Here is a 27,182-nt window from a genome sequence, read left to right as displayed (position 1 = left end):
GGACTCAGGGTTCGCAACTTGGGAGTCCTCCTGGACCCACAGCTGACTTTCGACCATCATTTGTCAGCTGTGACCAGGGGGGCATTTGCCCAGGTTCGCCTGGTGCGCCAGTTGCGGCCCTACCTGAATCGGGAGGCCCTCACAACAGTCACTCGAGCCCTTGTGATCTCCAGGCTGGAATACTGTAATGTGCTCTACATGGGGTTGCCCTTGAAGAGCATCCGGCGACTTCAGCTAGTACAGAATGCGGCCGCGCGAGTGATTGTGGGCGCACCGCGGTTTGCCCACATAACACCCATCCTCCGCGAGCTGCGCTGGCTACCTGTTGATCTCCGGGTGCGCTTCAAGGTGCTACTTACCACCCATAAAGCCCTCCATGGTAGTGGATCTGAATACTTGAGAGACCGCCTTCTGCCGATTACCTCCCTCCGTCCCATCAGATCGCACAGATTGGGCCTCCTCCAAATTCCATCCGCCAGTCAGTGCCGACTGGCGACTACGCGGAGGACAGCCTTCTCAGTAGCAGCTCCGACCCTTTGGAACGATCTCCCCGTGGAGATTCGTACCCTCACCACCGTCCAGACCTTCCACACAGCCCTCAAGATCTGGGTATCCCGTCAGGCCTGGGGATAAGATCCTAATCCGCCCCGCCCGAATGTTGAATGAATGTTGTGTTTTATTGTTTTATTTTATTTTATTCACATATTTTATGTTTTGTCTTGCACTCCCTCCCATGAGTTGTAAGCCGCGCTGAGTCCCCTCAGGGAAAAGGGCGGCCTATAAATGCCAAATAAAACTCTAAAACTCTAAACTCTAAAGAGTTTGCTGCAATTCCAGTTGCAAGTATCACTCCTTCATACAGACAGGAATTTAATTTAATTCCTGGGAAGAGTTCATAAAAGATTATCATCACAGGTGAAAGGGATCCTCTCACCACCACCACCCAAAAAAAAGAAGCAAAGACACCACAAGAGGGGGAAAGTATGCAGTTGTGATTAATAGCTGATTTATGTAGTCAAATTGGTATGCTGTCACTACGGTCTGAACCATTGCATGATGCCAAAATGATGATAACAATTTTATCAATACATCTCACACTCTCTTTAAATTTGCTTGCATGAGCACTATGAGCTATCATTATCCAGTAATTGTGTTGTATAATCTGTGCAGTGCTTGCTTGAACCACCCATGCTCAAAATGTAATCGATCGTGTAAAAGAACGTAAAATCAATATTGTCTATGTCTAGACAAATAAGAGTGTAAACTCTGAGAGTGTAAAAGGTGACATACTAATTTGAATGTATTCATAGACCTTTTAGTGCTGAGATTAATGCAGAGTTTTGGCTTGTCATAACAGATTTTATGTACTGCTGTAACAGTTTTTGTATACTGTACACCAAGTGTACTTTGTGATTTTTGTTTACTTTAGAAAAATATTGTTGACCAGCAATCACTGAATACATGATAAGGGCAAGTGCTGAAATATCTTTCTCAAGTTTTATCTTGTGGATAATGAAACATTTTATCTGACAGTTCACCAAAATGATTTAGGTTGAAAAAATGCTCGATATCTTAGCTTCGGCCCAGGTGATGAGTTCCTTCCCCCATCAACACTCAATAATGCAGGATAAATGACAAATGCCTTATACAGGTAGTTCTTGATTTATGACCATAATGAATGTCATAGTCATAAGTGGCAGTCATAAAACAATCAGTAGTTGTTAAGATGACTAATGATTCGAAATGGGTGCAGTGTTCCTGAAAATCACTAATAAGTGCCACTTGGCAATAGCAATAGTTAGTTAGCAATAGTTAAGACTTATATACCGCTTCATAGGGCTTTCAGCCCTCTCTAAGCGGTTTACAGAGTCAGCATATTGTCCCCAACAACAATCCGGGTCCTCATTTTACCCACCTCAGAAGGATGGAAGGCTGAGTCAACCTTGAGCCTGGTGGGATTTGAACAGCTGAACTGCTGAACTGCAGTCAGCTGAAGTAGCCTGCAGTGCTGCATTTAACCACTGTGCCACCTTGGCACAGTGGTTAAATGCAGCACATGATCTCATTTTATGGCACCACCATAAAATGAGATCATGTGACTGGGGAATGCTGTAAGCAACCATAAATAGCCCTCAACATTTAGTCACATGACTATGAAGGGGCAACCATCAGAATTTAGGAATTGGGTTGTAACTAACCCCAAGGTAGGTCCATTGAATAGTCTCTAAGCAACCAGTCATAAATTGAGGACTGTTTGTAACATATATTTTTTCTAAGCAATTGTGTCTGGTTCTTAAACTGCTGAACAAGTCTCTGCACTTTTCTTGGCAAGGTTTTCTAAAGGGAGTCTCTCCTTCCTGAGAGATAGTAACTGGCCTAAGGTCACCCAACTGGATAATGCAGCACTAGACCTCACAGTCTCTCAATTTCTAGCCAAACTAGCTCTCTTTGTTAACAGTATGTATTAAATAAATGCCTAATTTTACGGCCACTTGAACTTTATCCTGGCTTAGAAGACCCGTTACACCCATTATGTTGGAAAAGCTCCTTCTCCTTCTCTTCTTCCCCTTCTGATACAAAATCAAAACTTGTTACCGTTATCACAGTAAAAAAAAAAAAAAGAAGAAGAAGAAGAGAGGGAGACCGATGGGGAAAAAAACATGCCACAGAGCAGTAACTGTCTTAGATCTTGTCAACGTAAACCAAAAGACAGAATTAATTTGTCCTATTTCATCCAAACAAAAATCCCCCATTTCCTTTTTTAGCAATGTGAATGAGCGTATGTGCACACATATCTAGCATTTGGTGAAAAGATACCAGTAAAGTGATAACATCTGGCTGGAGCAAATGGCTGCCAACGAAAGAACGGTTTCCTCTCTCTGGGCCTGACCAGAGTCTGATGTTATGCAGATGTGCAGCCAGGCCTGACTGTAAAAGTTATAAACATTGTCATAACATTGTTCGACTTCTCTAGTATTTCCTGTCTTCTGCTTAACACTTTATTACTACGTCTGGCTGACTGCCAAGGGCAATGCAGAGTTGAGGGCCTCTGGCTTGAAATTTAAAACAAACCCAGAATTCATTGGGTTTCATTTGATATGTGAACTCTGATAACTCACACTTGTTAAAATAAAGCCGCTTATGATTCAAGTTAGATTTACACGGGCTTTGAAGGACTGCAGCAAAAGAGGAGGAAAAACACTGTATTTCCAATCCACCCACCCCCGTCCCCCTCCATCAACCCTACTTTCCTTTCCTCCCCTTCTGCTATTTGGCATTCGGTCCCATAGATACAGAGGGCGGGGGCAAAGGGGGGAGACAAGAAAGAGATTTGGAGCAAGGAACAGCTGATTCAGAAGCTGGACAGCTTACAGAGGACTTGTGTTCATTTCCTGTATTAGATGCAGTTCCCTAGGCAGAGAATAGGCTTTTCTTTCAACACATCGGAGCACGTTCTTTCTCTTGGCTTTTCTTCAGATTAGAAGACCACATGAGGCTCATTGCCTGTAGATTATTATTTTTTTAAAAAAAATTATATATAAAGCAAGGAAGCAAAAATAAATAAGAGAAACCTATTGGGAGATTTTTGTGAACAGAAAGATTAACCTCTTTAAAAGCAAGTTAAAACACATACCCAGATTTATAGCTTTATTTATTTTCTTCCTGTACGGTAAAACGTGATTGGCAATTTTCAACCACAGACTGTGGTGAAGATTGCATCGGTTCGTGAAGGACTAAGCCTTGAGAGACTTCCCTAAAATGATCTAGCATTTATTGTATATTGGCAAAGGTTCTGTCTGACTGTTTGTGTACATATGTGTGTATATATATTCATTCTCTTGCTTTAATATATGTGCTCATCAGTTCCTTTCCAGGAACAGGAAAAGACTAGTCCAATTTGTTAATCATATTCTGTAGTCCAAATTAAGTCAAAGCTGGGCCAGATTATTTAGAAGATCATTTTTCACTTTCCTTATGCATGCAACTGTTCTGAACGATGCTGCTTTGTTTAAATATTTTAGGCAACTTCCTACATGTCATAATAAACATGTAAGCATTTTAAAGTTGCAGTCATGATTTCACTTTCAAGAAAGTGTTCCTCATTATAACTGCATGGAATGTATTCTTCAAGCTGTCTCTGTGCACAAGAAACAATCCTTGGAAAACACTATCCATGAAAATAATATTCCGTAAGAAGTTATCTTTCAGGTGTGTTGTCGCTTCCTATAATTGGAAGGTGAAGGTTTGTTCTCCGAGCTTTTGGGTTGATTGCCGAACGTTTCGTTACCAGGTTAGGTAACATCTTCAGCAGAGTTTAGGGGATGTTCTTCTGTTTATAAGGACTTCAGGTGTGGATGTGTCAAGTGGGTGCCTTGTGATGTGTCAGCTGTGAGTCATCAGTGAGTCTTGTGATGGGCCTTCGTATAATTTTTCACATTGACTGTGTTTACTTAATTTATGTGAGTTGAAATTCAACCCATCTAAAGGATATCAATCAGATGGTGAATGCTACAGAGAACCTTAAAATAGGACAGCAATTTAGTGGAAAATCTAGGCATTTTTAAAAGTTTCAAATTGATACTGAAGAGTCATGTAACTGACCTTTGATGGACAATTCTAAGGAAATAAATTCAAAACCAACCTTTTCATGGCCACCAGCAGTTTAACTTCTAATATATCAACATTTGGAATAGAGCCAACCTCAAGAAATCTCTATGGAACCAGCGAGATTACTGACTAAGTAAAATTAATTAGAAGCTAACACATTGAAAAAGTGCAAGTTATAGTTCCACTCATTAGTTTTAGCTTACTAATTAAAATATGTTTGGTGCATGATATTTTCTATCACTTTAGTTCCATACACACATACGTTTTGGTGCACTATACACAGCCTCTACATAGCCTTACATTACAATAAAATAGTTTAAAAAAAATACTGACAGAATAATACTCGTCTCTTCAGTATTCAAATACATGGAAAATAATTAATTATATTTAATACATATTTAACATATTTATATTCAGTTCTGAAGAACCAGCATGGATCCTGTTTTTATTTTGATAAATAAATGAAATGCATTTATTATTAACTATTTTAAAATCTATGATTATTCATATCTAAGCTACATGCATACTTTAAAAAAACAACCACTATTAACCCAACAGTTTTTTAAAATAATAATAATAATAATTCCACTTCTGGAATCTAATCTAACAGCCAAGTAAGGCATTTGGATTGGAAAAATTATTTATCTTTGCTCTTTACAGTATCAATTGTATCTCTCAAAAAAGATACAGAAAACCTAACAGTCATTTTACCTGACCTAAAATTTAACCTGACATACAGTCATATTTGAAATACTAACTGTTTCATGTAGTCGTCCTTTGAAACTCAGTGCATGATTTCACATTGCACTTTGAGGAGAGAGGAGACTGCTGGAAAATGGAATTTAGAAATGTTTTGCAAAGTTGGCATGTTGTAATTAAAATATGTCCTTCTGAAACCTACCCACATGTGAAAGTATGTGGCATGTCTGCTTATTGTACTCTTTTGGCCTACTCACTTGCATTTCTAGTAAAGCATAACTTCCTTCCTTCCTTCCTTCCTTCCTTCCACATTAAAATTCCTGCATTCTTTTTAGAAACAGATCATTTGTCCTATTATTTTCTTCCAGAGGGCATTGTTTATGATTTTTTTACCAGGACTATCTTAAGAAAAATGAAAGCTTCTTATTAAATTGAGAAAAAAATTCTTATTTGGTGAGATTGATGCCTTGATGTACTATCCTTCTAAAAGATTAGATCCCTAATAATTTTAGAGAAATAGTACTCCAGAGTCAGTCAGCCTTTAAATTTAAATAAATACATTTAAGTAAATAAATTTTGTATGGACAGATAATTTGCAAATAGCTTTTTTGTGGTTTTTATGGATTTTTGATGTTATGTAGATATTATTGATAGGGTAGTCTGATCTTCATATCTTGAAGTTCATCCTTCTAATGTATTCATTTAGGAGAAAGCACAATTCATTAACTGTTGGTTAAAGATCCATGGGTATTTTGCTTGCTTTTAGACTGTTTCTAAAAAAGAAAAAGGAAAAAGCTTTCCTACTGTCAGTCTCAACCTTACTGAAGACTGTTGTAAGACTGGATTTGTTTGTAATGAACAATTTGTTGTGGATTTTCAACAAGGCTGATGTGTGTGAGAGAGTTCCATGCTTAGTTAATATTGGTCTTTAGACTATTTTTCGACTGTTAATTTCCCCAGCAGAAAAAAAATCAATTTCCTTGATTTTCATGGCTATTGTAGTTGCATCACTTGCTTTTTGCCAGCAGAAGCAAAATAAAAATCTTATCCATGGTAGATATAGAAAACAGAAATGCTACAAGTAGATTTTTGTCAAAAAAGATAGAATGATTCCTGCATCCACTCACTCTTTTCTTTTAGGTTTGATTTTCACATTTCCATTCTTTGGGATAGGTATTGTGTTTACAAACAAGAAACCAGTGGATTATTGTTAGCACTTATATTTTCCCGAATTCTAAAAACTTTTTCTTCTGCTAACAATGTAAAACTGAACATGTCAAAGAAAGTTTGTATTTCATATATTTCTACTTTGCTGAATGTTTTACTTGAAATAGAAACAGGTAGCTCTGAATTAACCAGCAAACAAAAATAAGTATGCACTTAGCACATCAAGGGAAGGGAGCCATCATAGAGTTGTTGTTTTCCCAAAACTATCCTGCCCTTAATTATTTTATTGCCACACTTGCTTTTAGTCAAATGTTTGTTATTGTCTCTGTTTGACTTTAATCTGCATTTTAAAAAATATATATTTGGCATGGTAAATGACCAAAGTTTAGAAGTTTAGTTTGACGGTGCTGTCAGATATTATATATATTTCGAACTCTTGGCATGGAAGTTTTACTTCTGTTGGGCTGTGTTTAAGGTACCAGGTAATCTTAATCTATCCTTAAAGCCACAGGACTATAATTGGTTTCTGAAAGCTGACAGATATAGTTCTCATAATTCCTCTGAATGATGTTGTTGTGGGTTTTTAATCCAATATTATATTTTGTGACGAAAGGAGAATTAAACTTCATTTGTTTCCTCCATCTGCCTATGGATTTTGGCACGTTCTTCAAAGGCAGTGACTGTTTCATACAATCTTTTAACAAGATACTTATGCAAAGAAAAAGAATTAATGAATTCAGTTATGACAAATCTGTTTTGTATAGACAGTGTTGCTAATGAAATAATATCTAAAGAGCAAACAATACAATATGCACATTTTGATTTAAATTAAGACCCTAAAAAAATACCAGGTGACTCCACTGTCAATTCAATTCTCTTTGAATTTGACCACAGTAGGATGTTTCTTCAGAAACTTTGGAAAATCCACAAGTAGGTCTCAATTTACGACAGTTCATTTAGTGACCGTTCGAAGTTACAGCAGCATTGAAAAATGTGATATATGACAATTTTTAACTTATGTCTGTAGCAACATTTCCATGGTCATGTGATCAGAATTTGGATGCTTGGCAACTGACTCACATTTATAATGATTGCAGTGTCCCAGGGTCATGTGAACACCTTCTGACAGGCAAAGTCAGTGGGTAGCCAGATTCACTTAACAACCATGTTATTAAATGCAATGATTCACTAAACAACTGTGGCAAGAAAAATCATAAAATGGAGCAAAATTCATCTAACAAATGTCTCACTTACCAGCAAAAATTGTGGTCATAGGTTGAGGACTACCTGTATTAGGATGTCTACAAGGATTTACATTTATGTTTATAGTCATTTATTTAGTTGATTTATCTCACTTTTAGTTTGTTTGAACAACCAAGATACATTTTATAAGTTTCCTTTTTCCTATTCTACCTACCATAACCTCCATTTGAGGTTGTTTGAGTTAAGAGAGAGCAAATATCAGCTCCCATGGCTAAGGGAAGACTGGACTCATGGTCTTTCATTTTCTACAAATGCCTTAAGTGGGAAGAGAAGAAATGATACAAGTATGGAAAGCAAGTTTGTCAAACACGTACAGGATAGCAGGTATAAGTATGGACATAGACAGAGGAAATGAATACAGGTAAATGGAGACAGTAGGGCAGGGATGGTAGGCACACTGATGTGCTTATGCACGCCCCCTTTATGAACCTCTTAGGAATGAATGAGGTCCACGGTAGACAGTTTAAAGTTGAAGCTGTCAGGGTTTGAGGATGTAACAACAGAGTCGGGTAGCACATTCCAGGCATTGACCACTCTGTTGCTGAAGTCGTATTTTCTGCAATCGAGTTTGGAGTGGTTTACTTTGAGTTTGTATCAATTTACCTAGCCATTTAATTCTTGGAAACTTTGGTATGTCTCCGACTGTGGATTTAAACATCTGGACATTGCTGGCATTAAAATCTGAAAAGTCTCCATCTAATGCTGACTGGTTCTGATATGTATACTTTCTGTATTTAAAAATAAACATAGACTTTCGGTAACGGTGACGCTAAATACAAGACGTTTCTTTGTCTGCCTCTCCACACACACACACACACACAAACACACGCTGGTCTTGTATGCAGGTCTTTTCCCATGTAAGATTGTTATATATACGTACAGTGACAAGGCATAACATTTTGGATATTCAATCTAATTTGAACAGCCTTTTACTTTTATTATTCATTAATTACTCTGCACATTCCTTGACAGTGACTCTGTGGAAAAACATTGCTCTATGTATTTTCTGGTAAAGTCTGGGTTTGTAAAATATTGCCTGGAATTGGTCTTCTAAGTTCCATGTGTTGATTTTTGCTTGTTTAGAGGGCAAATTAGAAGCATGGAGTGAATGTTTGCTTGCCTTCAGGTACAGTAATAAGGCTAGGTAAAAGAGATGAACATTCAACCCGATCTGTGAAGGAAATTATCTGGGAAGCATTGGTGCTGTGGTTTATCTCCATCCACAGACTATTTCTTCACAGACTCTGGCACTTATGTGAGGCACAGAGAGTTTTGAAAATAGAACCAGGTGGTAATGATTGTTTTTAAAAGTCCCAAACTAAACCATTATTATGCTCTTCATATTAAAACCAGGTCACCTTATACTTTTATACAGCCAATATTTTTCAGTTGAGTCTGTCTGCAGGAAATGAATTCAGGTGGAAAGTTAGATCAGGCGTGAAATAGTTGGAGCCTCTGCTGTCTTAACTTGCAATTATTTGAACATTGATTAAACAGTTTTGATGAAAAATTGAATAGGAACACATAAGTAATCAATGGGGGAAAGAGGATAAAAGATATAATGTAGGGGTTTTTTTTAGTAGTGGCTTGGAATTCTCCATTAAAATAAATCAGATTTCCTCAAGTCCCATCCCATCTGTGCACACAAGAAGTTCTTTTGTTTCAGCATCTTTGCTGGTTCATCTGACTTTGACATCCCATCTTGTTGGAGATACTGATTAATAAAGAAACATTAACACTGCCAATGAGAAACAGGTGTTTTATTTATCAATAGATCCTTGCATACATTCTACAACAAAAAAGAGGTGACATAAGACACTGGTAGTGAATGTACGTTAGAGATCTTAAGATTGAGCATTTCTGACATTTTGAAAAGTACACAGACTTCACAAATTGGTACCCTGGGGAGTGAAATGACAGAAATATACATTGCAATCGCTATCATTAAAAAATATTTTTGTAACTTTAGTCATTTTAATGTGGTTGGAAGAAGGGTGCCAAATTGATAATAATATATAGTTAAACTTGTATGTTTCTCCACCCAACTCCCAACAACTCTGGATGGCTCACAACAATGACACAAAAAGAAATTACAGTAAAACTAATACAAGGGAAAACAGTTAAAGGGAATGGACAAGAGAGTGAGAGGAAAGAGAAAGATTCTTCTCTATTAATCTTGGAGGTTTTACTGTGGTGAATATAAGGTATTCAAAGTCACTCAACATAAATAAATCTCATATCTTCCAAGCAGAAAGTATCTTATTACACAAATAGTGGTATCTCTAGAGTGAATTATAGAGACAATCTAGACCGCTACATCCCACAGTTATCACATCACACTTTGATAAAACCACATCTGGAATATTGCAACCAGTTTCAGTCACCATGGTACAAAACAAAATGTTGATGCTCAAAGTGCAGAGAGAAGCAACAAAAATGATTAGGGGAGTGGAGACTAAAACATATAAAGAACCATTGTAGCAATTTGGTCTGTCTAGCCCAGGGGTCAGCAAACTGCGGCTCTGGAGCCGCATGTGGCTCTTTTCTCTTTCCTCCCTCTGCTGTGGCTCGGTCACCGGTCAGGGGCACAATTTTGAGAGGAGATTGCAGTAGGGAGGGGGAAGAAGCACAGTGTGCCAGGACAAGACTCTATGCCAAGGGGAGGGTTTTCCAGTTGTCTCCACAATTGACAACTCGTTTATGACAGGTAGAGGAAAAAGTACGCCACGCTAGGAGAAGATTCTGTGGTGGAGGAACTGAACTTCCGGTCAACTCCAGAATTGAACAGGAGGCCTCCGGTTAGGACCTTTGTGGCTCCCAGTGTTTTCTTTCCTGTGGGAAACGGGTCCAAATGCCTCTTTGAGTGTTTAAGTTTGCCGACCCCTTGTCTAGTCTAATGAAGAGAAAGACTAGGAGTAACATGATAGCAATGTTCCAATATATGAGCGGATGCCATACAGCAGAGGAGGTCAATCTGTTCTTCAAAGCACCTGACAGGACAAAAAGTAACAGATGGAAACTTATCAAGAAATATCCAACCTTAGAAATAAGGAGAAATTTCCTGACAGTGGGAACAATTAATCAATGGAACAACTTGCCTTCAGAAATTGTGGATGTTCCATCACTGGAAGTTTTTAAGAAGAGATTAGACAGCTGCTGGTCCAGAATGGTATAAGATCTCCTAGTTGAGCAGAGGTTTGACTAGAAGGTCTCCATGGTTCCTTCCAACTCTGCTGTGTGGTTATCGCTCACTTTTTCCTCCTCCTTCTCTTTTTCTTGCTTTGTAGACAAATGAAAGAAATACCACCCATAAATACTCTGGGAAGTTAGAAAGGTGAGCCTTGGTAACTGGAGCTTATACCCATTTGTAAAAGGAAAAATAAAAACATTGGTACCACCAATCACCTGCTAAGATCAGCTACTGGGTTGTATTTTTTTTCTTTCTTTAAAAGCATTTCAGTGTCACCCTGCAAGATGCTGAAATGAAAGCATTAAGTTCTGTTTTTTAAAAGAAAACGTGTTTCCTTGTTTATGAGGAAACTGGAAAGAAGGAAATAGCTTGGACTCCCTCTCCCCAAAAATAAAAAGAAGAAAAGAAATGCATAAACAAATCTTCTCTTTCAGATGTTTGATGACTGGGGAGAGGAGAGACAAAGCATATTAATCACTAGTGGAAAATAGGTTGCCCTGCTTTGTTTAGGAAGATAAAAATATGCTTAGAAAAGTAGAGGAGTGCTTGGAACCATATTAAAATAAATGTGGACAGTTTCTTTTAGGAAGATTTTTTTCACTAACACTATAAAGGGAGGACACTTGCATGCAGAAAGAATTAGGCAATTAAATAGCTGTCAATTAGACAATTGATTCAACATTAAATGGCATATAAAAATGTGGATGATAATTTTGACAGTTATAATGAATCATTGATTTAAGAGCTTAAAAGCAAGGGTGTGTATATGTATTACTTTACTGAGATAACAATAAGTACATCTAGCTAAAGATTCCTAAGCAACAAGCCTTAATTGTCCAATATTTGAACTCTAATGCTAGAAGAAACATGTGAAAAAAGATTGCATGCAAAGACAACACATATTAACTATTAGTGGAAAATAGGTTGCCCCGCTTAATATGCATGTAATTTTTTGGAAAAAATGTTGAAATATGTTATGAAAAAGTTCTCATTTCCTGACTTTTGTGCTGTAAAGGTTTGCACCAACCTGGACTCGATATTTTTCCAATCCCACAATATCACAGCTTCCTTCATTGAGCGTTTTTTTTTATTTTACATATCTTTGCACAAAATTATATGGTAGGATTTTGGCATTTCTGGCTATTGCTTTAGTATTTTAATAAAATTCATCTGATGCAATAGTAAATTGGGCTAAAATTAGTTTGGGATAGTTTTAATATAAGATATTGGGATGATTTTTGAACTATTCTTTGTTCGCCGATGAATTAGGAGTCCTTTAAAACTGGGTACATTTACCAATATCTTGGAAGATTGGCAGTTTTAAAAGGAAATGTCTTAGCCAGATTGCATTATCTTTTTGAGAAATTGGGTAACTGGAATTTCAGTAGTTTATATGAAGGAATGACCATCAGTTATGCTTGATTTCATATAGATAGGAAAGACAAAGTTCTTTTTGTAACAGTAAAAGTTCTTGCAAAAAAGGAAGTCTTAAATTTCTTACAATAATATATTATTCTGCACTACATCTGGAGATAATTAGTAAGGGTATGACAACATTAATAATAAATCATGGGAAAATGAATAATGTGATATAATAATTTCATTGAAATCTATCAGGCTTACACAGGATAATTAAGAATATAATATATTAATTTATTGGATATAGAAAGTAATATAGAAAAAGAATGTTCACCCAAATACATCATTGTTAACCTAATAAAGCACTCGTAATAATTAAAGTTTCCAAGTACACTTAGCTACCATGAATATAAAATTAATTGCCAACATATACTGGACTAGTACTTAATATATTGATCAATATATTAAGTGATATGTTACTTCACTAATTATATTGAAATATGCTGTTCTCTCTCATTTTTGTTTCAATGCTCTATCACCCTATATCCCACCAATCAAACTTAGACAATCTGTTGAATTGACAAAATATAATGACAACAATATTACCAGCAGTAGGTTTCACATTTTGGTACCACCAGTTTTGAATAAGATAATGGTTATCCATCAATGTAGCATTTTGTGATGATGTCCAGAACATTTCATTTTTTCAAAATATTCAAATGTGTTCATCCTCCCTGCTAGGTTAGGAAATTTATCTATTTTTGGAGCGATATAGTATCTTTTCACCAATTGTTTGTAAACCAAGCTGACTCTTTAGGAAAAGCTGAAAAGAGGGAGATACCTAAAGATTTTGAAACATATGACTTTGAATGATAAATGCTGGTTGCTTGGAAAACAAAAATAGTAAGAATAGACTTTACAGCAAGAGGGTTTTTTTCTGGTATTTTCATTTAGTGAATTCCAAAATAAGTTACCTCATTAGGAAAATAGTTGTAAGTTTCCACATTACATTATGAGATGGACACTTGTAAAAGAATAAGGAATGTTTGTATGCTTACTCTATTCTGTACCCATTCTACTACAGAAATTATCTTTTTGTGATAATAGTGAAGAATGCTACCTTTGCCAAAATTATAATTGTCCCTAAGACGCTATAGTATATATAGTCAAAAAAAGAGCTTGACTGATAGTTCCATTAAATATCCCAAGTTGATACTCATATGTGTGTATATATTTTTGTGCATGTATATGCATATATAAATGAATCATTGTTCATTTATTCATTTGATCTACATAGTAAGTAAAGGTAAAGGAGTCAGGGGGGATTTTACTCTGCTGTCATTGCCAACTATAGGAAGCAGTGTCATCTCCATTTCAAGGCCATTGAGACAGCGTTGTCTGAAGACATTTCCATGGTCATGTGACCAGTTTGACATCACAGAGGACTGTTATCTTTCCTCCAAAGTGGTACCTATTTATCTACTTGCATTTGCATGCTTTCAAACTGCTAAGTTGGGACAAGGATGGGAGCTGGGCTTAGGACTTCGGATCTCAAACCTGAGCAGCTGGCTTTGCAGCCAACAAACCCAGTGTCTTAAATGTTGAACCACCGTACTCTGTAGGACAACCTATATCACTGTTGGCAAATCTTTTTGGCACCGAGTGCCAAAACGGGAGTGCAAGTGAGCACACATGTGTGTGCTGGAAACTGGAAGAGCAGCCGCCCAGTATGCATGCACACACCAAAAATTATCTTCCAGTGTCCAGCATGTGCATGCACATTAGCTAGCTGGTCTGCATGCTAGAAACTGGAAGACCAGGTGGCCAGTGCGCATGCACGTGCCGGAACCTGGAAGAGCAGCTGCCCGGCATGTGCACTTGGTGGCTGCTCTTCCAGTTTACGGCACTTCCGCACACTTGAACACTAGCCGGCTGGTGTGTCGGAACCTGGAAAAGCAATGGGTAATGGTTTGCATGCCCAGAGAGATGGCTTTGTGTGCCACTTCTGGCACGCATACCATAGGTTTGCCATCACAGATCTATATATTTATTTAGAGTGGATACAGTTTGGGGTCTGCAGCTTTTGTGCGAAAAGGAACCTAAGATCATTTTAGACCAGCCTTCCCAAATCAAGCATCTCCCAATATTTTTGGATTTACAACACCTAGAATTACTAACTAGCATGGTTTACTTCAGATTTCAATAATACGGGGGGAAGCCATGTGATGACTCAAGTTTCAAATCTAAGTTTTAAAATCCTTTTTTTAAAAAACATACTTAGAATTATGTATCATGCTTCTCTTTCCCACCCAATGTTTTGAGCGTATGTAAAAGTAATTTTTTCTTGAATAGCGTTCTGATAAAAGAAGAACATGCTCCCTTTATTTCCCTAGAAGGAAAGCCTAATAATATACACCGCACTGATTCTCCTGCATCATCAGTTGGTTAATTAGGCCAATCAAAAAATAGGAACAAATATTGACTCTCCAGTCTGTACCTCCATTAAACCATCTATATCAATATTTACAAGAAACAGACCAATCTATTTTGGTGTACCTTTCATTAAAAGCTGCCTTCTCCACCACAGTACAGGAAGCCATTACAAACATTACAAAAAATACAGTTTTAGTTTCTAAGTCAGGATTTGCTCAAAACATAATTGTGATGGTTAAATCAGACAGCCTAAATTTTAGAAGTTAAAGCCCAATTATGTCAGTGAATCTTACTTTCAGATCGTAGCTCATGCTGAACCTATGAGAATATTAACAAATGAACTTATAAATTGGGCCACCAAAAAGGAGAAAAAGTATAGGATGGCAACCTATACCTATACTTACCTATACAGAGTATAATAAAAAGAATAAAATACATACAAAATAGTATTTTTTCCTGAACATGGTGAAGAACTGTTTCTTTTTATGATTCCATTTGTCCAGCAGCTTTCTTTTTATATCATCTATCAACCCTGTTGATCCAGTAAAAGTAATGCTTGCCTGAATTGAAATATTCTCCTCACTTTCTTGTAGAAAGCCAGATGCAGTTTGCAGTGCTGGATAATTAAAACAAATCTTGAATAAACTGTTTCATGGAGATAGGAGTTTGATGGCTGAATATATAAAAATTGCAACCAGATGTTCTGCAGAAGCTAGAGCAATATAAAGATCACGAGCCTTTTTTTTTAAGTCCAAAGTAAAAATATTCTAATTGAAGTTGTCAGCAGGAGTGAAACTAATGTTGCCTGCATTTGATTAAATAATAGTTTATTTAAAATTCAGTGTGGCCCAAAATTGGATGAGTCCAAACTGGGAAAAACTGAACTTCACTCCCTATCCCCCTCCTTTTTGGCTTAAATAAAAGGGGGAAAATAGGATTTGTGAAATGTTAACAATTTTGTATAATATTGCCAGTTCCTGTCATTATCAATTGAGCATTTTCACCCCTACAGAGTTCACCCATTTTTTCAATCACTGACTAAAGAAGTAACAGAAAATAAACAATGCAACGTGGAAACCATAGGATTAGTTATTCTGTGAAAATACATGAAAAGTAGACTGTAATTTCATGCAAAATTTGTTTATGTCTCAAACCTTTTAAAGAGTAGAAATTATTTTTAAGAATTATTATATGTTTGAAAACCATGGAAACCTTGAAAAAAGTTTACTTTATATTAGAATTTGGTATATTGTTAATAGCTCAAATATTCACATGAGCAATAGAACCAATGGTAGTATTTTCCTGCTTATTGAAGAAGTTGCTACAAACATTTTCATTTTTTGATATAACAATATAGTGCTTATTCTAGATCAGAATGATGAATTTAGGTGTTCACAGGGGAATTAATGGATTATTGCACAATGAACTGAAAATGTCAAAATAGTACAAAATATTTGAAATTATTGAAGATGTCATGTAAAGCATCCTCAGCATAATTAAAAAACATAAAACAAATATAAACTTCAGTGAAATAAAATCACATGCAGTAGTTTAATGTCACATTTCACAATGTATGATCTTCGTCCAGGAACTGAAACTACAACGTCTGAGGTAAATAAATAAATATATTTAAATAAATATAAAGAGCCCATCTCCATCAAATCTCCATCAAATTTGTCCCTAGACAATATGTATTAACATCTTTTAAAAAAATAGACAACCACTTTCTCACAGTTGTAGCTTGAATTTTTACCTGAAGCAAAACTCAGAAATAAGAATACATTTGAAACAGAATATACTATCAGTATTCTTATTTAAATGGCACCTGTGGGTGGGCTGTATTGTCAGTCACAAAAACTGGTGAAGGCATTCAATATATTCCTTGTGCCATCCAGATTAGCTCTCCAAACTTAAATTTATCTTGTTTAGGAGGGGGGAAAAGATATACTTAAATTTGGAAAGGTAATCTGGATAAGTGATAAATAAATTATTTACCAAGAATTCAGCAGCTGTCATTCATTTTTATTTTCTGAGAAATTCTGTGGGCCCTCTATTGAATCCATAGGAGTTCCTGCAAATAAGGATGAAAGCAAAGATGCTGCCAAGGCCGTCTATTTTGCTTTTCAGCATTTATTAAAATATATGCCATGTTTCCTCGAAAATAAGACATATATTTTCTTTTGAAACCCCCCCCCCCCGAAATAAGCACTTGGTCTTATTTTCAGGGAGGTCTTATTATTTTGAGGTGCAGGAGGCGACAAGCGTGGTCACCTCATGGCTGCTGCTGTGTTGCAATATTTTGGGGAGAGGGCTTATTTTAGCGCATGCACTCAAAAGCCCAATTTGGCTTATTATCTGGGGAGGTCTTATTTTTGGGAAAGCAGGGTATTAAAAGATAAAGCCAAGCAAAACAAAGAAACAGCCTCAATGGTCATCATCAATAGTTCTAGGTTCCTACCTGCCTTATCTTGTGAGAGAAGAACCAAAATGTATCTTAAAGAAAAGAAAGATGGTTTGGTTTGGTTTGGTTTGGTTTGGTTTGGTTTGGTTTGGTTTGGTTTGGTTTGGTTTGGTTTGGTTTGGTTTGGTTTGCAATAGGAACCAATGATGTTATTGACAATAGTATTATAGTATAGTATAGTATAGTATAGTATAGTATAGTATAGTATAGTATAGTATAGTATAGTATAGTATAGTATAGTATAGTATAGTATAGTATAATACATATCTATTCATTATAGTTACATTTTACATTATCTCATTGGATTGGAAAGTAGCTTCCATAAATTGACAGGCTGTTTTCATTTGGACTATAACCATAACCAGACATGTCAGACTCTTCAAGATACCTGCATCCCCTCCTTCAGTCCAGGCTTTGCACAGCTGCAGATGTGTCTCATATTTCTTAGCTATTACCCAGAAGAGAATGAAAAGTACTCCCAGATTTTGAAATACTTCATAGCAAAAGCAAAGGTCATCTTTACAACACAAAGTGTTAGTGGCACTATATATCTTAAAATACTGATAGTATAACTCAAAAGCCTTCAATCTTTCAACAGAGAAAAGAGAAATATGGATTCTCACCTGTAAAAAAAAACCTGGAACATCTTAGTAATATTCATGCTAAGAAAATTTTAGAGACTTTATGTTGCATATGTATATATTTTTTCTTATTTTATATCTAAATATGAGTATGTGATTAATGTGTGTGTATGTACACACACGAGAGAGATAGAAAGAAAATTACACATAGTAAAGGTGAAAGATTTATACGATCTGAAGAGAAACCAGCGTATAGACATAGTATAATATCATTAATATAAATAACAAGCTTAATGCTTTGGGGTTGGTTAAACGTTCTCTGATTGGACCAGGGAGATGTGCCTTTTTTGTCATAGCTTGTGTCCTCTGGAAGAGCATCCCAGACATCTGATTAGCTTCCCACTATTGTCTTTCTGACCAAAACTTAAATATCTGTCTCTTTTCCAAAATGCTGGGCTAAGATATGGTGGGAGACCATGGTGCAGTACTTTTAATGTTATTGTATAGGTTGCCTCACTGTTCGGCCATCTTTTCCTTTTTTTTCTTTTTATCACTGTACTGGTCATTCTGCTTGAACAACCTACAAATAGGATTAATTATTTTTTTTCCTGCACTTGCATAACCTTAAGGTTTTGCGGCACTACAGCTGTGCAGGGGTTTTAGATTTCAAGGCAAAAAGGAGGCATAGGAGGTGAACATGTAGCATCTGTTTGCAAACTCCTTAAAGTAACTATTTTCTTTCCCTGGAACACTGTCCATGTGTAAGAGGTATGAAGTGGTAAAAACAGAAGACTGGATGAATAGCTAGATTGCTTTCTAATTTCATGCAAACACAATATATATACAGGTAGAAAAATCAAATTTAAACAAGGATAACCCACTGAAGCAAGAGTGGTATTCACTTACCATCCCTACCGGTTCACAAATGTGACCCTGTCTGCGCATGCACTATGGCTAAAAAAAAGTGCCTAAATGGGACGGCATAGAGCTGGGTTCCGTTACCAGTTTGAGTAAAGCGGTCCAAACCAGCAGAGTACCACCCCTGCACTGAAAGTTTCATTCTGACTGAGAGTTGATTGAATGATTTGTGTCCTTTTGTGGAAAGAAAAATGACATATCCAGATTGCTGAATTCCTAACTAGCAGTAGTCTGCCCTATTTTTTCTAACGTCAACATGCCATTTAGAATTGCATGTACCAAGATCAACTCTGATCAATGTCAGAAATGTCTCTTATTTTTTACCTAATTATGAATTATTTGTACCTTGATTATTTCTTGGATCTAAAGCAAATGTATTTGAATATATTCCCTTCTTTCTAATCCAAATATTCATTTTTTTGTTATTGTTTTAAAATATAGAGCTAGGACATTTGTGTACACAAGTATGTTTTTTTCAAGTATGAGTCATAGCAATAGTTTCTTGCAAAATACATTGTACTTTTTCTTATCCACATGAATAAGGGAATGTAAATGAGCTGCTAAATATCATACCTTATATTACAGCACATTACATTGTTAATCCATTTCTGAAGTTTCTGAATGGTTACAACATAGTTAGAAAAATCTGATTTTTTAAAATTAAACTTTCTACATCAATTGGTTCAAACACAATATCCTGTTTACAACTCCCCCCCCCAAAAAAAAACAATTCTCAGCATGCTATAGTAAAGTAATAGAAAAATTCTAGTAGCCCTTCAATGGGTATTTGAGACTATTTCCCATTGAATAGAATAGAGTTTGTTAGCTTCTAAGGAAACATGTTGCATGTGTTGGAGAATAACTGGCAGAGCCTGAAAGAGGAGTCAAGTGGGGGATTAGTTTAGAGTCTATACATAGCCATAAGGCAAAGTCCAATCCCTTGAATACTATTGAGCCTTATCTAGTTTAACCCATCTGCAAACCATTAATCTGAGAAGATTCCTGTGTGTAGGCTTGAACAATAAAGCAGTAAACTGAATCCTTCACATATGGATCTGGTTGCTTGCACATGGTAGCATGGTACTTACTCAGTTTAAACAACTTCATCAATAGGAATCTTATCAATCTAATATTTCATGGGGGAGAAAAGATCTCAGTCTTTTATCCTCATACAAAATAACTTGTAATTCCCAGTAACTATCACATTCAGTTTTCATTTCTTTGAAATGAACCCATTCTGGACAAATGCCGTTAAAGTAAACTTTGGGATATGTAAGGAAATGTTACTTGACATGATTAATTCTGGTTAAGAAGCAAATAAAAAAAAATCAGGAGATAATATCAAGGATCCAGTTTAAGGAAATTGCTCAAAGGAAGGTTAGGGAGGGAGGAAATTCTCAAGTCTGATGTCATTCCACATTCATCCCTGCATCATCCTTAAATCTAGAAAGAGCTAACAGATTCATTTATCTATGGAATCCCATCTCCTGCTTCCCCATCTGGTCAGCATTATTGTGCTACTTCAATATCATCACCATCTTCATTTTTGCTTTTTTTTAAAAACTGGTATCAGAAGCCATCCAGTTTGCTCAGTCTTCACTCTAGTCCAGCCTTAATTTGTATTTCTGTTTTATCTTTTTTTTTTTAAGTTTGTAGGAAATGTTGCACATCTTTTTCTGAATTCTCCTTTGTATTTCAATATCCATGTTATTCACACTTTTTTAATTAGCTTTTCATAAAATAGTGGTGTGTGTGTGTCTGTGTTTTGTGTGTGTTTTCGTAGATTTTCATGGGTGTAGGTATGCTGGTCTTGTGGTATTTGGGTCTTGTATTTTTACACGGGAAAAGACCCGAATACAACAAGACCAGAATACATATACGTACGTACGTACGTACGTACGTACGTATGTATGTATGTATGCATATATGTATATATATATATATATATATATATATATATATATATATATATATATATATATATATATATATATATATATATATATATATGTGTGTGTATATGTATGTATACATTATACACACACACACACACACACACACACACATTCCTTTTATTAATATTAGATGTTTCATTAACAATGCGTACGTGTGTTTTGGATGGTAAGTAAAGTTATTTCAAAGGGAGGACAGTGTTTTCTGCACCATTTTTTTTCTCCTAATCTGAAGAAGCTGGGGGAAATCCCATATTTACAAGAATGCCAATACTCCAAAACACAAGCACTTACTTTCATTTTGTAGACAGCAGAAGCAAATTTTATTAAGAAAAGTTTTCAAAATTAGAACCCATTCCTTCTTCTCTGTGACAGTAAAACCGATCACTAGAGATACACTAGTGTTCCTTTATATTTCTTAGAAGGTTGTAAAAGCTGTTTGAATTTGGCTCTCTTGAATTCAAAATATCCCCTATCGAGCTTAAAACAATAGCTTCAGACAACGGTTTCAATTGTTTGAGCTGTAAACAGTTCTGTTCTGAATTTGAAATACTTCCAAAATGGTTGAAACAGTTCATTTTAATGGAAAACAACTGTTTGAGTCTTGACAAGATATTTCAAATTCATTTTACACACTACTAATTTCCATTATATTATTTGAACATCATTTTTTTTGCATTATTCAAGATGGGTTTCTGCTGTGAATAATTATTTACTGTTTGAAATTCAGGTAAAACAATATCAGACATGTGTGTGCAGGCATAGCCCTTTGCTTGTAATACAATAAGGAGGATTTAATAATTCAGAGTGAGTTGCTATATTCATGCTAATGTTGCTTCGCCTAGACCTGTTTTATGGAGATATTCATTCAATGTCTTCCTAATGCGGGTTTGTGAGTAAAAACGTTTTCTCAAGGCTGCCATATCTCAGTCATGTGTTGCTTTAGGATGAACAGTCCTAAACCATCCCGAGAACCAATCAGAGAAAATAACAAGCAAGGGCAAAAATGAAAGGAGGGAGAATGAAGAGGGAAAGGAAGAAAGGGTGAAGCAGAGGAAATAAGGGAGGGAAAGTAGGAGTAGGAGAGAGGGTAAGAAGGAGGAGAAGAGAGGAGGAGTGGAGGAAAGAGAGGGGAAAAAGAAAAGAGGAAGAAGAGGAGGAAAGAAGAAGACAGAGAAGGGAGGTTGGGAAGATTGAAGGAGCAAAGTTGTTGGCAGAATAAGATGGGGACATGGGGTGGCAAGAAAGTGACCCAAAGTGTATTTTATATATTGGTATGAAGATAACTATAAACATTAATGGTTAACAGATAAATGTTAACAGCACCTATAAGAATGTATATTTATGAATGAATTTGAAAGGGAAAAAAGGGGGGAAATGCTTCTTGTCCTGCCTTCAGATGCTGCATATGTGAAGGGACCATTCTGAATTTTAAATATCTACAGAATAAAAGCTAAGAAATATGTGAATTAGCTCTCTGCAATTTTAACAGAATGTTGACATCTGCTTCCTATACATATGTTGGTTAAATATATGATAGGTACATGCTGAAAATGAATGTCATCTTTCAACATCTCCCTGCTTTTAGTACCCACAAACATTCTTTGGCTGAAATTGGCTGATGATCACAGAGCCAGTATGGGTTAAAAACAAGATATTTTCAAAAAATATTAGTAAATAATACCTCCGGTTAAAACAGTTACTTATACTCATGGTTCTAGTACGTTTCTTAATTTGCTTTTTTTTAAAAAGTTCCTTGAGGAGGTATCATTCGGGTTATATACTTCAAGATTAAATGTTTTCCCCTCCCTATTTTCACTAAGCTTTATTTTCCCTTAAAATTAATGGAGCAGGAAACTTTCTGTTGGCATTTCCCTGGAAACTAAGCTGCTGTGGTTCAGCTTATGAAAGGCAAGAATTATTCACAAACCTGGGAAATTTTGTTTCTTTTTTTAAAAAAAAAATTATATTTGGCCTTCTTTCAAATTATAAACAGCTGAAACGATTTAAAGAATTTTTTTTTAAAAAAATCTTCACATCTGCGCTAACCAATTTGTATGCCAAATTTCAACCCAGTGTGATTTGAAACAACTAATATATTAAACACCCAACCTAGGAACTAAAATGGAAAATATTGAGAGACCATTAACTGTAGTTGTCCCTTCATGCTGTTATTATAATGTATTTGATACAAGGATTCACATAATTAAAGATTGACTTAGCAGAAGTATAGTTTCAATTATTGATCCTTTGGGGTTATTTTTCCAAGTCTGTACAGGAAATTTGCACGGATAACTCCAATTAAAGCAAGTGGCATTGAAGAAAATCCAATTCCTGCCATTGGTGCTCAGTGAGTCCTTGCTTCCATGATGTTAAGAACTGTTGTTGGAGATTTTGTTATGGCTAGGATAAAATATGATTTTTGCATGAAACCGAACACAGATTTCCCATGATATACAGCAGGACCCAGTTCAACAAATTTGCAGTTTGTTGAGAATGGCTAGGAATGACTTTTAACTGTGTTTCTCAAGCTTATAAGGAGCCCTTTATCATGTTGCCAGTCCATGCTGTGTGCCCACAAAATTAATACCTACCCTGTATGTGTGTTTCCAAAAGGAGAAATTGTATTTTCTGAAATTTGTGTTTGAAAGTAGAAATAACGTTCAAGGAGGACTGGAAAGCAAATGTGTTAAATAAACTCTTGGCTGGAATTAATACGTTTATTGGTGAACACTCAGGAACAAAGGAAAAAGAACACACATTAGAAGAAGTGTGTGTCAACTGATGATGTTAATGCATCAAGAATCAGAATTATCATGCACATCTCCAAAGATTCAATTCCATCAAGATATTTGCTGCTGAGTTCCATAACCTTCTTCCTTTTGTTGTCATGAAGAAACTATGTAGAAAAGGATGCAACAAACTCAGCATAGTCTTATGTATGGTTTAAGCTGAAAGAACAAAACCAGACAACAGCAGTAGCACCATGTGGCACATTCATGTCAAACAATCCTAAAATCTATAGCTAGCCCATAATGTGTTCCATGCTTTCTTGTGCTGATTTATAGCTACAGCTTCAGCTCTGGAAATCATAAATGTGGTAAAAATGTACAATTGGATGACTTTTGCACCTGATCAGTCTGGAAAGCCAAAGTTCCAATTCTTCACTTCTTTAATACAGGTTTTTGTTTAAATATTTCTAAACATGAATTGGATTGGACTGTCTTCTATAACATACTTCACTCTAGCAATTTTTCAAATAGCTGTTTAATCTGATCTAGGACATGAGCTTAGGGTTACCTTGAACAAAAGAGAGTAACATCAAATGAATTGTACATAGACATGTAAACTATGATTAATTATATATTTTACATGATTACCTTGTTTGCGACACTTGGGTCTCAAACTTGTCTTTTGAGCCGACAAGCCCAGCATCTTAAGCACTGAACCATTTCACTGCCCATATCCTCCAAAATTTCAGCAAACATAGAGTTTTGGGTTTCTTTTCTTTTTTGCATTAAAGAGGTTTTGGTATCTATTTACAAAGCCGTTGGCTTTGGCTAATTGAATGCTGACAGCTGATGCAAACAATCGAGCAGTAAAGAGTATTTGGACCTAAGATGACTTAATGCATGATATAACCAAGGCAAGCATAACAGCCTTCTTTAACCAAGTGCCCTCCCGGTGTATTTTTAGAATTCCCAACCCAAAAATTTGATGGCATAGCCTGGAAATTCTGGGAATTGATATTCCACATATCTGAACAACCTCCATTTAGGAAAACCACGTTATAGATTAAATGTATTTGCACTTGTCACCACATCACAAGTGAGCACTTGTAACTTATAATCATTCAAAATTAGAATATTATTCTTCAGCTTGATCAGTTTTTGTGGTGTATATTATACAAAATAGCCATTTGACATACAACAAACCATCTCAAAAATAGTTAACATTTCTACACGGACAATGTGCTTTCTGATTTATCTTGCTTTCCAACAAGTAATTTCAAAAATTAATAAATAGCATCCACTTATCCTTTATTAATATTACATCATTTCTGTATTCATAACTGGGTTAATATAAAGAGTTCCACAACAATCCATCCTCTGTGTAGCAAGAAGAAATGTATGGCCAGATTCCCCCCTCCCCACTCCAGCTTTGGAGATTATTTCCATTCTTTTAGCAGACAAAAAAATGCATAATAATTTCCATGTCTGACTATTTTTACATAATCTTTCAAATAATCAAGTAAGATTACTTACAGTTACAGAGAAAGTATATATTATGATGACTTGGATATAGGTTATAGCAGATGTCAGTTCTACCAAAAAGCTGAATTTAACATTTCCAGTGTATATATTTCCAAAGCATAAATCTGATATTCATTCATTCATTGATCCAATTAAGTTAGATCCTAGTCCCATGCTTATTGTACAAAATAAATGCACCTTCTCCGGATTTAATTCTTTCTTTAAATTTTACATCTTTTTTTTTTAAAAAAAGCATAAGTACGTATATCCAAAACAATAGATATTCATGCTTCCTTTCTTTATAATCAAGACTAAAATTCAGCTAAATGCTGCAATGAGATATTAATTCAGTATAATCATGGAAATGTCTGAGAAGACAGCGATGAGTTTTCAAAAAATTAATGGGGTGGCCACAATTACATAATTAATGCCCTATCCCTTTGTTACAAGTATGTGTGCACATCATATAGTAGAAAACTGTAAATTATCAACTCCAGATGAGTACATGTTTGTTAAAAACAATTATCTGGTCTCTTAAAAAAATATCTGCCAAATAACCATCACCCATCAAACTTGTCAAGCATGGAAAAACTCACACTTGGTATACACCCTGTTCAGCGTGCCTCTGCTTGTAGATACCATTTCTAAGAACATTTTGAACAGACCGATATGTTTTGCAAGCAGATTCAAAAGATGGCCATGCAAAAGAGTTTCCATTAGATCTCGTTGCATGCATAGCTGTAATCTCATTTAACTAAAAGTTTATTGATCTCCAAAGAAAGTATTTTGGCAATCGGCTGAGCTTTTTTGTGGATAAACTAGCCTACAGAGGTTTTTTTTTTAAAGGGCTTTAGATACTTGTTAGGCAAACTCACTGACTGGCATAAGACTATTAGGTTAGCTGCATACTATATTATTGTGGTTCAGGGAGTGCGTTTTATGTATTTAAACAAACAAACTGACCATTTTAAACATAAATGCAAAGCTACTTAAGAGTCTTCTATACAGATCACGTCCAGTTGCACTTGAGATTTAGGTGAAAGAGTGAGATATAATTATAGTTTTGATTAAGTGGTATTGAGCTTAGTGGCAGAGACGGAAGAACTGATTATTCCTTTGGCGTTCTTGATTTTATGTAAAGAAACCCAACTCGCTACACTAATGAAACTATATTTGTGGTTTAAAAGGGCAATTGTTGGTCTGATTCAGTTCTTACTGAAAATGTTTCCCCAACCTTCCTAAAATATTGCACTTGTGTTAAAATTTTATAGCCGTGTAAGTTACCAGCCCCACAATTCTGAGTATTTCCTATGTTTTTGCCGTATAGTGGATTAATGGGGAAGCTAAACATTAGAAGCAAGCAGCCATCAGCAAATGCAAGATCATAATTAGTTTAGCTGACGAGGGCCTCTGATAGCGCTTACATCTGGATGGAAAAATTACCCTATGGGGAACTGGCTGATCACCAGGTCTTTTTAGTGATACATTGCGAAACACCCGATGAATCAAATGCCCTTTCTATGCCAAGAAAGTGTTCCATGCTCCAAGCCAAAATTATGTCTGCAAAAAGCTTTCCATTTGAAATGTATCAGAGTACAATTATAACCATTGTACTTTCTTGGCACCAGCATTCCTTCCCTACAGTATGGAGTAAAATTAAACGAATTGCTTAAAATTGAGGAAACCTTGAAATTTTGATTTACAAGGTTAGTAATTTTTTAATTTAGGACAAAATCCATTTAAGCTCTTTTGCTAAAATGGTTCGCCCTTCCACAGTTGTGCAAAATGAAGAACTCTTAATAAATGTTGATATTTAAAAAAAGAAACTTGAAAAGTTTTGCTTTCCTTAAAAGAGGGAGAAATAGCCACGTCATAATTATTAAGTTATGTCTATAAAATCAGCCTCTAATGCTTTCTTTTGCCGTGTTCTTCTTCTGTGAAACTCTCTTCACTACATTGAATGATATCTTTGTACGATAGAAGAAATCTAACAGATCTTTCTCAGTTGCAGGATTAAGAAGGCTGTAGAATTCAATCACACCCTCATTTATGTTCATTTTGCATTCCTAAAAATGTGCTTTTACACCATCTGCTGATGAGACAAAATCATGTGGTTTTATCACCAAAGTAGAGTTTTATGTACACCTTCATAGTACTGAATTTCAGCCATGCTTTCAGTGGGCTTTAGAAAATAAAAAGCAGCATATGTGATTTTTATAATTACATTAGCCTTTAATTTAACATTTTGCATCTTGTTAAGGAGCTAGAAAGACTTTCTAAGAACCGAAATAAGGCTAC

The 27,182-nt window shown here is 35.8% G+C and overlaps 1 protein-coding gene across 1 annotated transcript in view; it reads left to right on the top strand.

Moving 5' to 3' along the window:
- TRPS1 (transcriptional repressor GATA binding 1) overlaps window positions 1–27,182 on the top strand; it is a 203,414-nt gene that overhangs the window by 166,920 nt on the left and 9,312 nt on the right. The gene's annotated exons all lie outside the window — the stretch shown is intronic.

The sequence above is a fragment of the Thamnophis elegans genome, chromosome 8, assembly GCF_009769535.1.
Source record: "Thamnophis elegans isolate rThaEle1 chromosome 8, rThaEle1.pri, whole genome shotgun sequence".
Lineage (NCBI taxonomy): Eukaryota > Metazoa > Chordata > Lepidosauria > Squamata > Colubridae > Thamnophis > Thamnophis elegans.
Note: the sequence above shows the minus strand (reverse complement) of the source record. Positions and strands in the feature narration are given on the sequence as shown.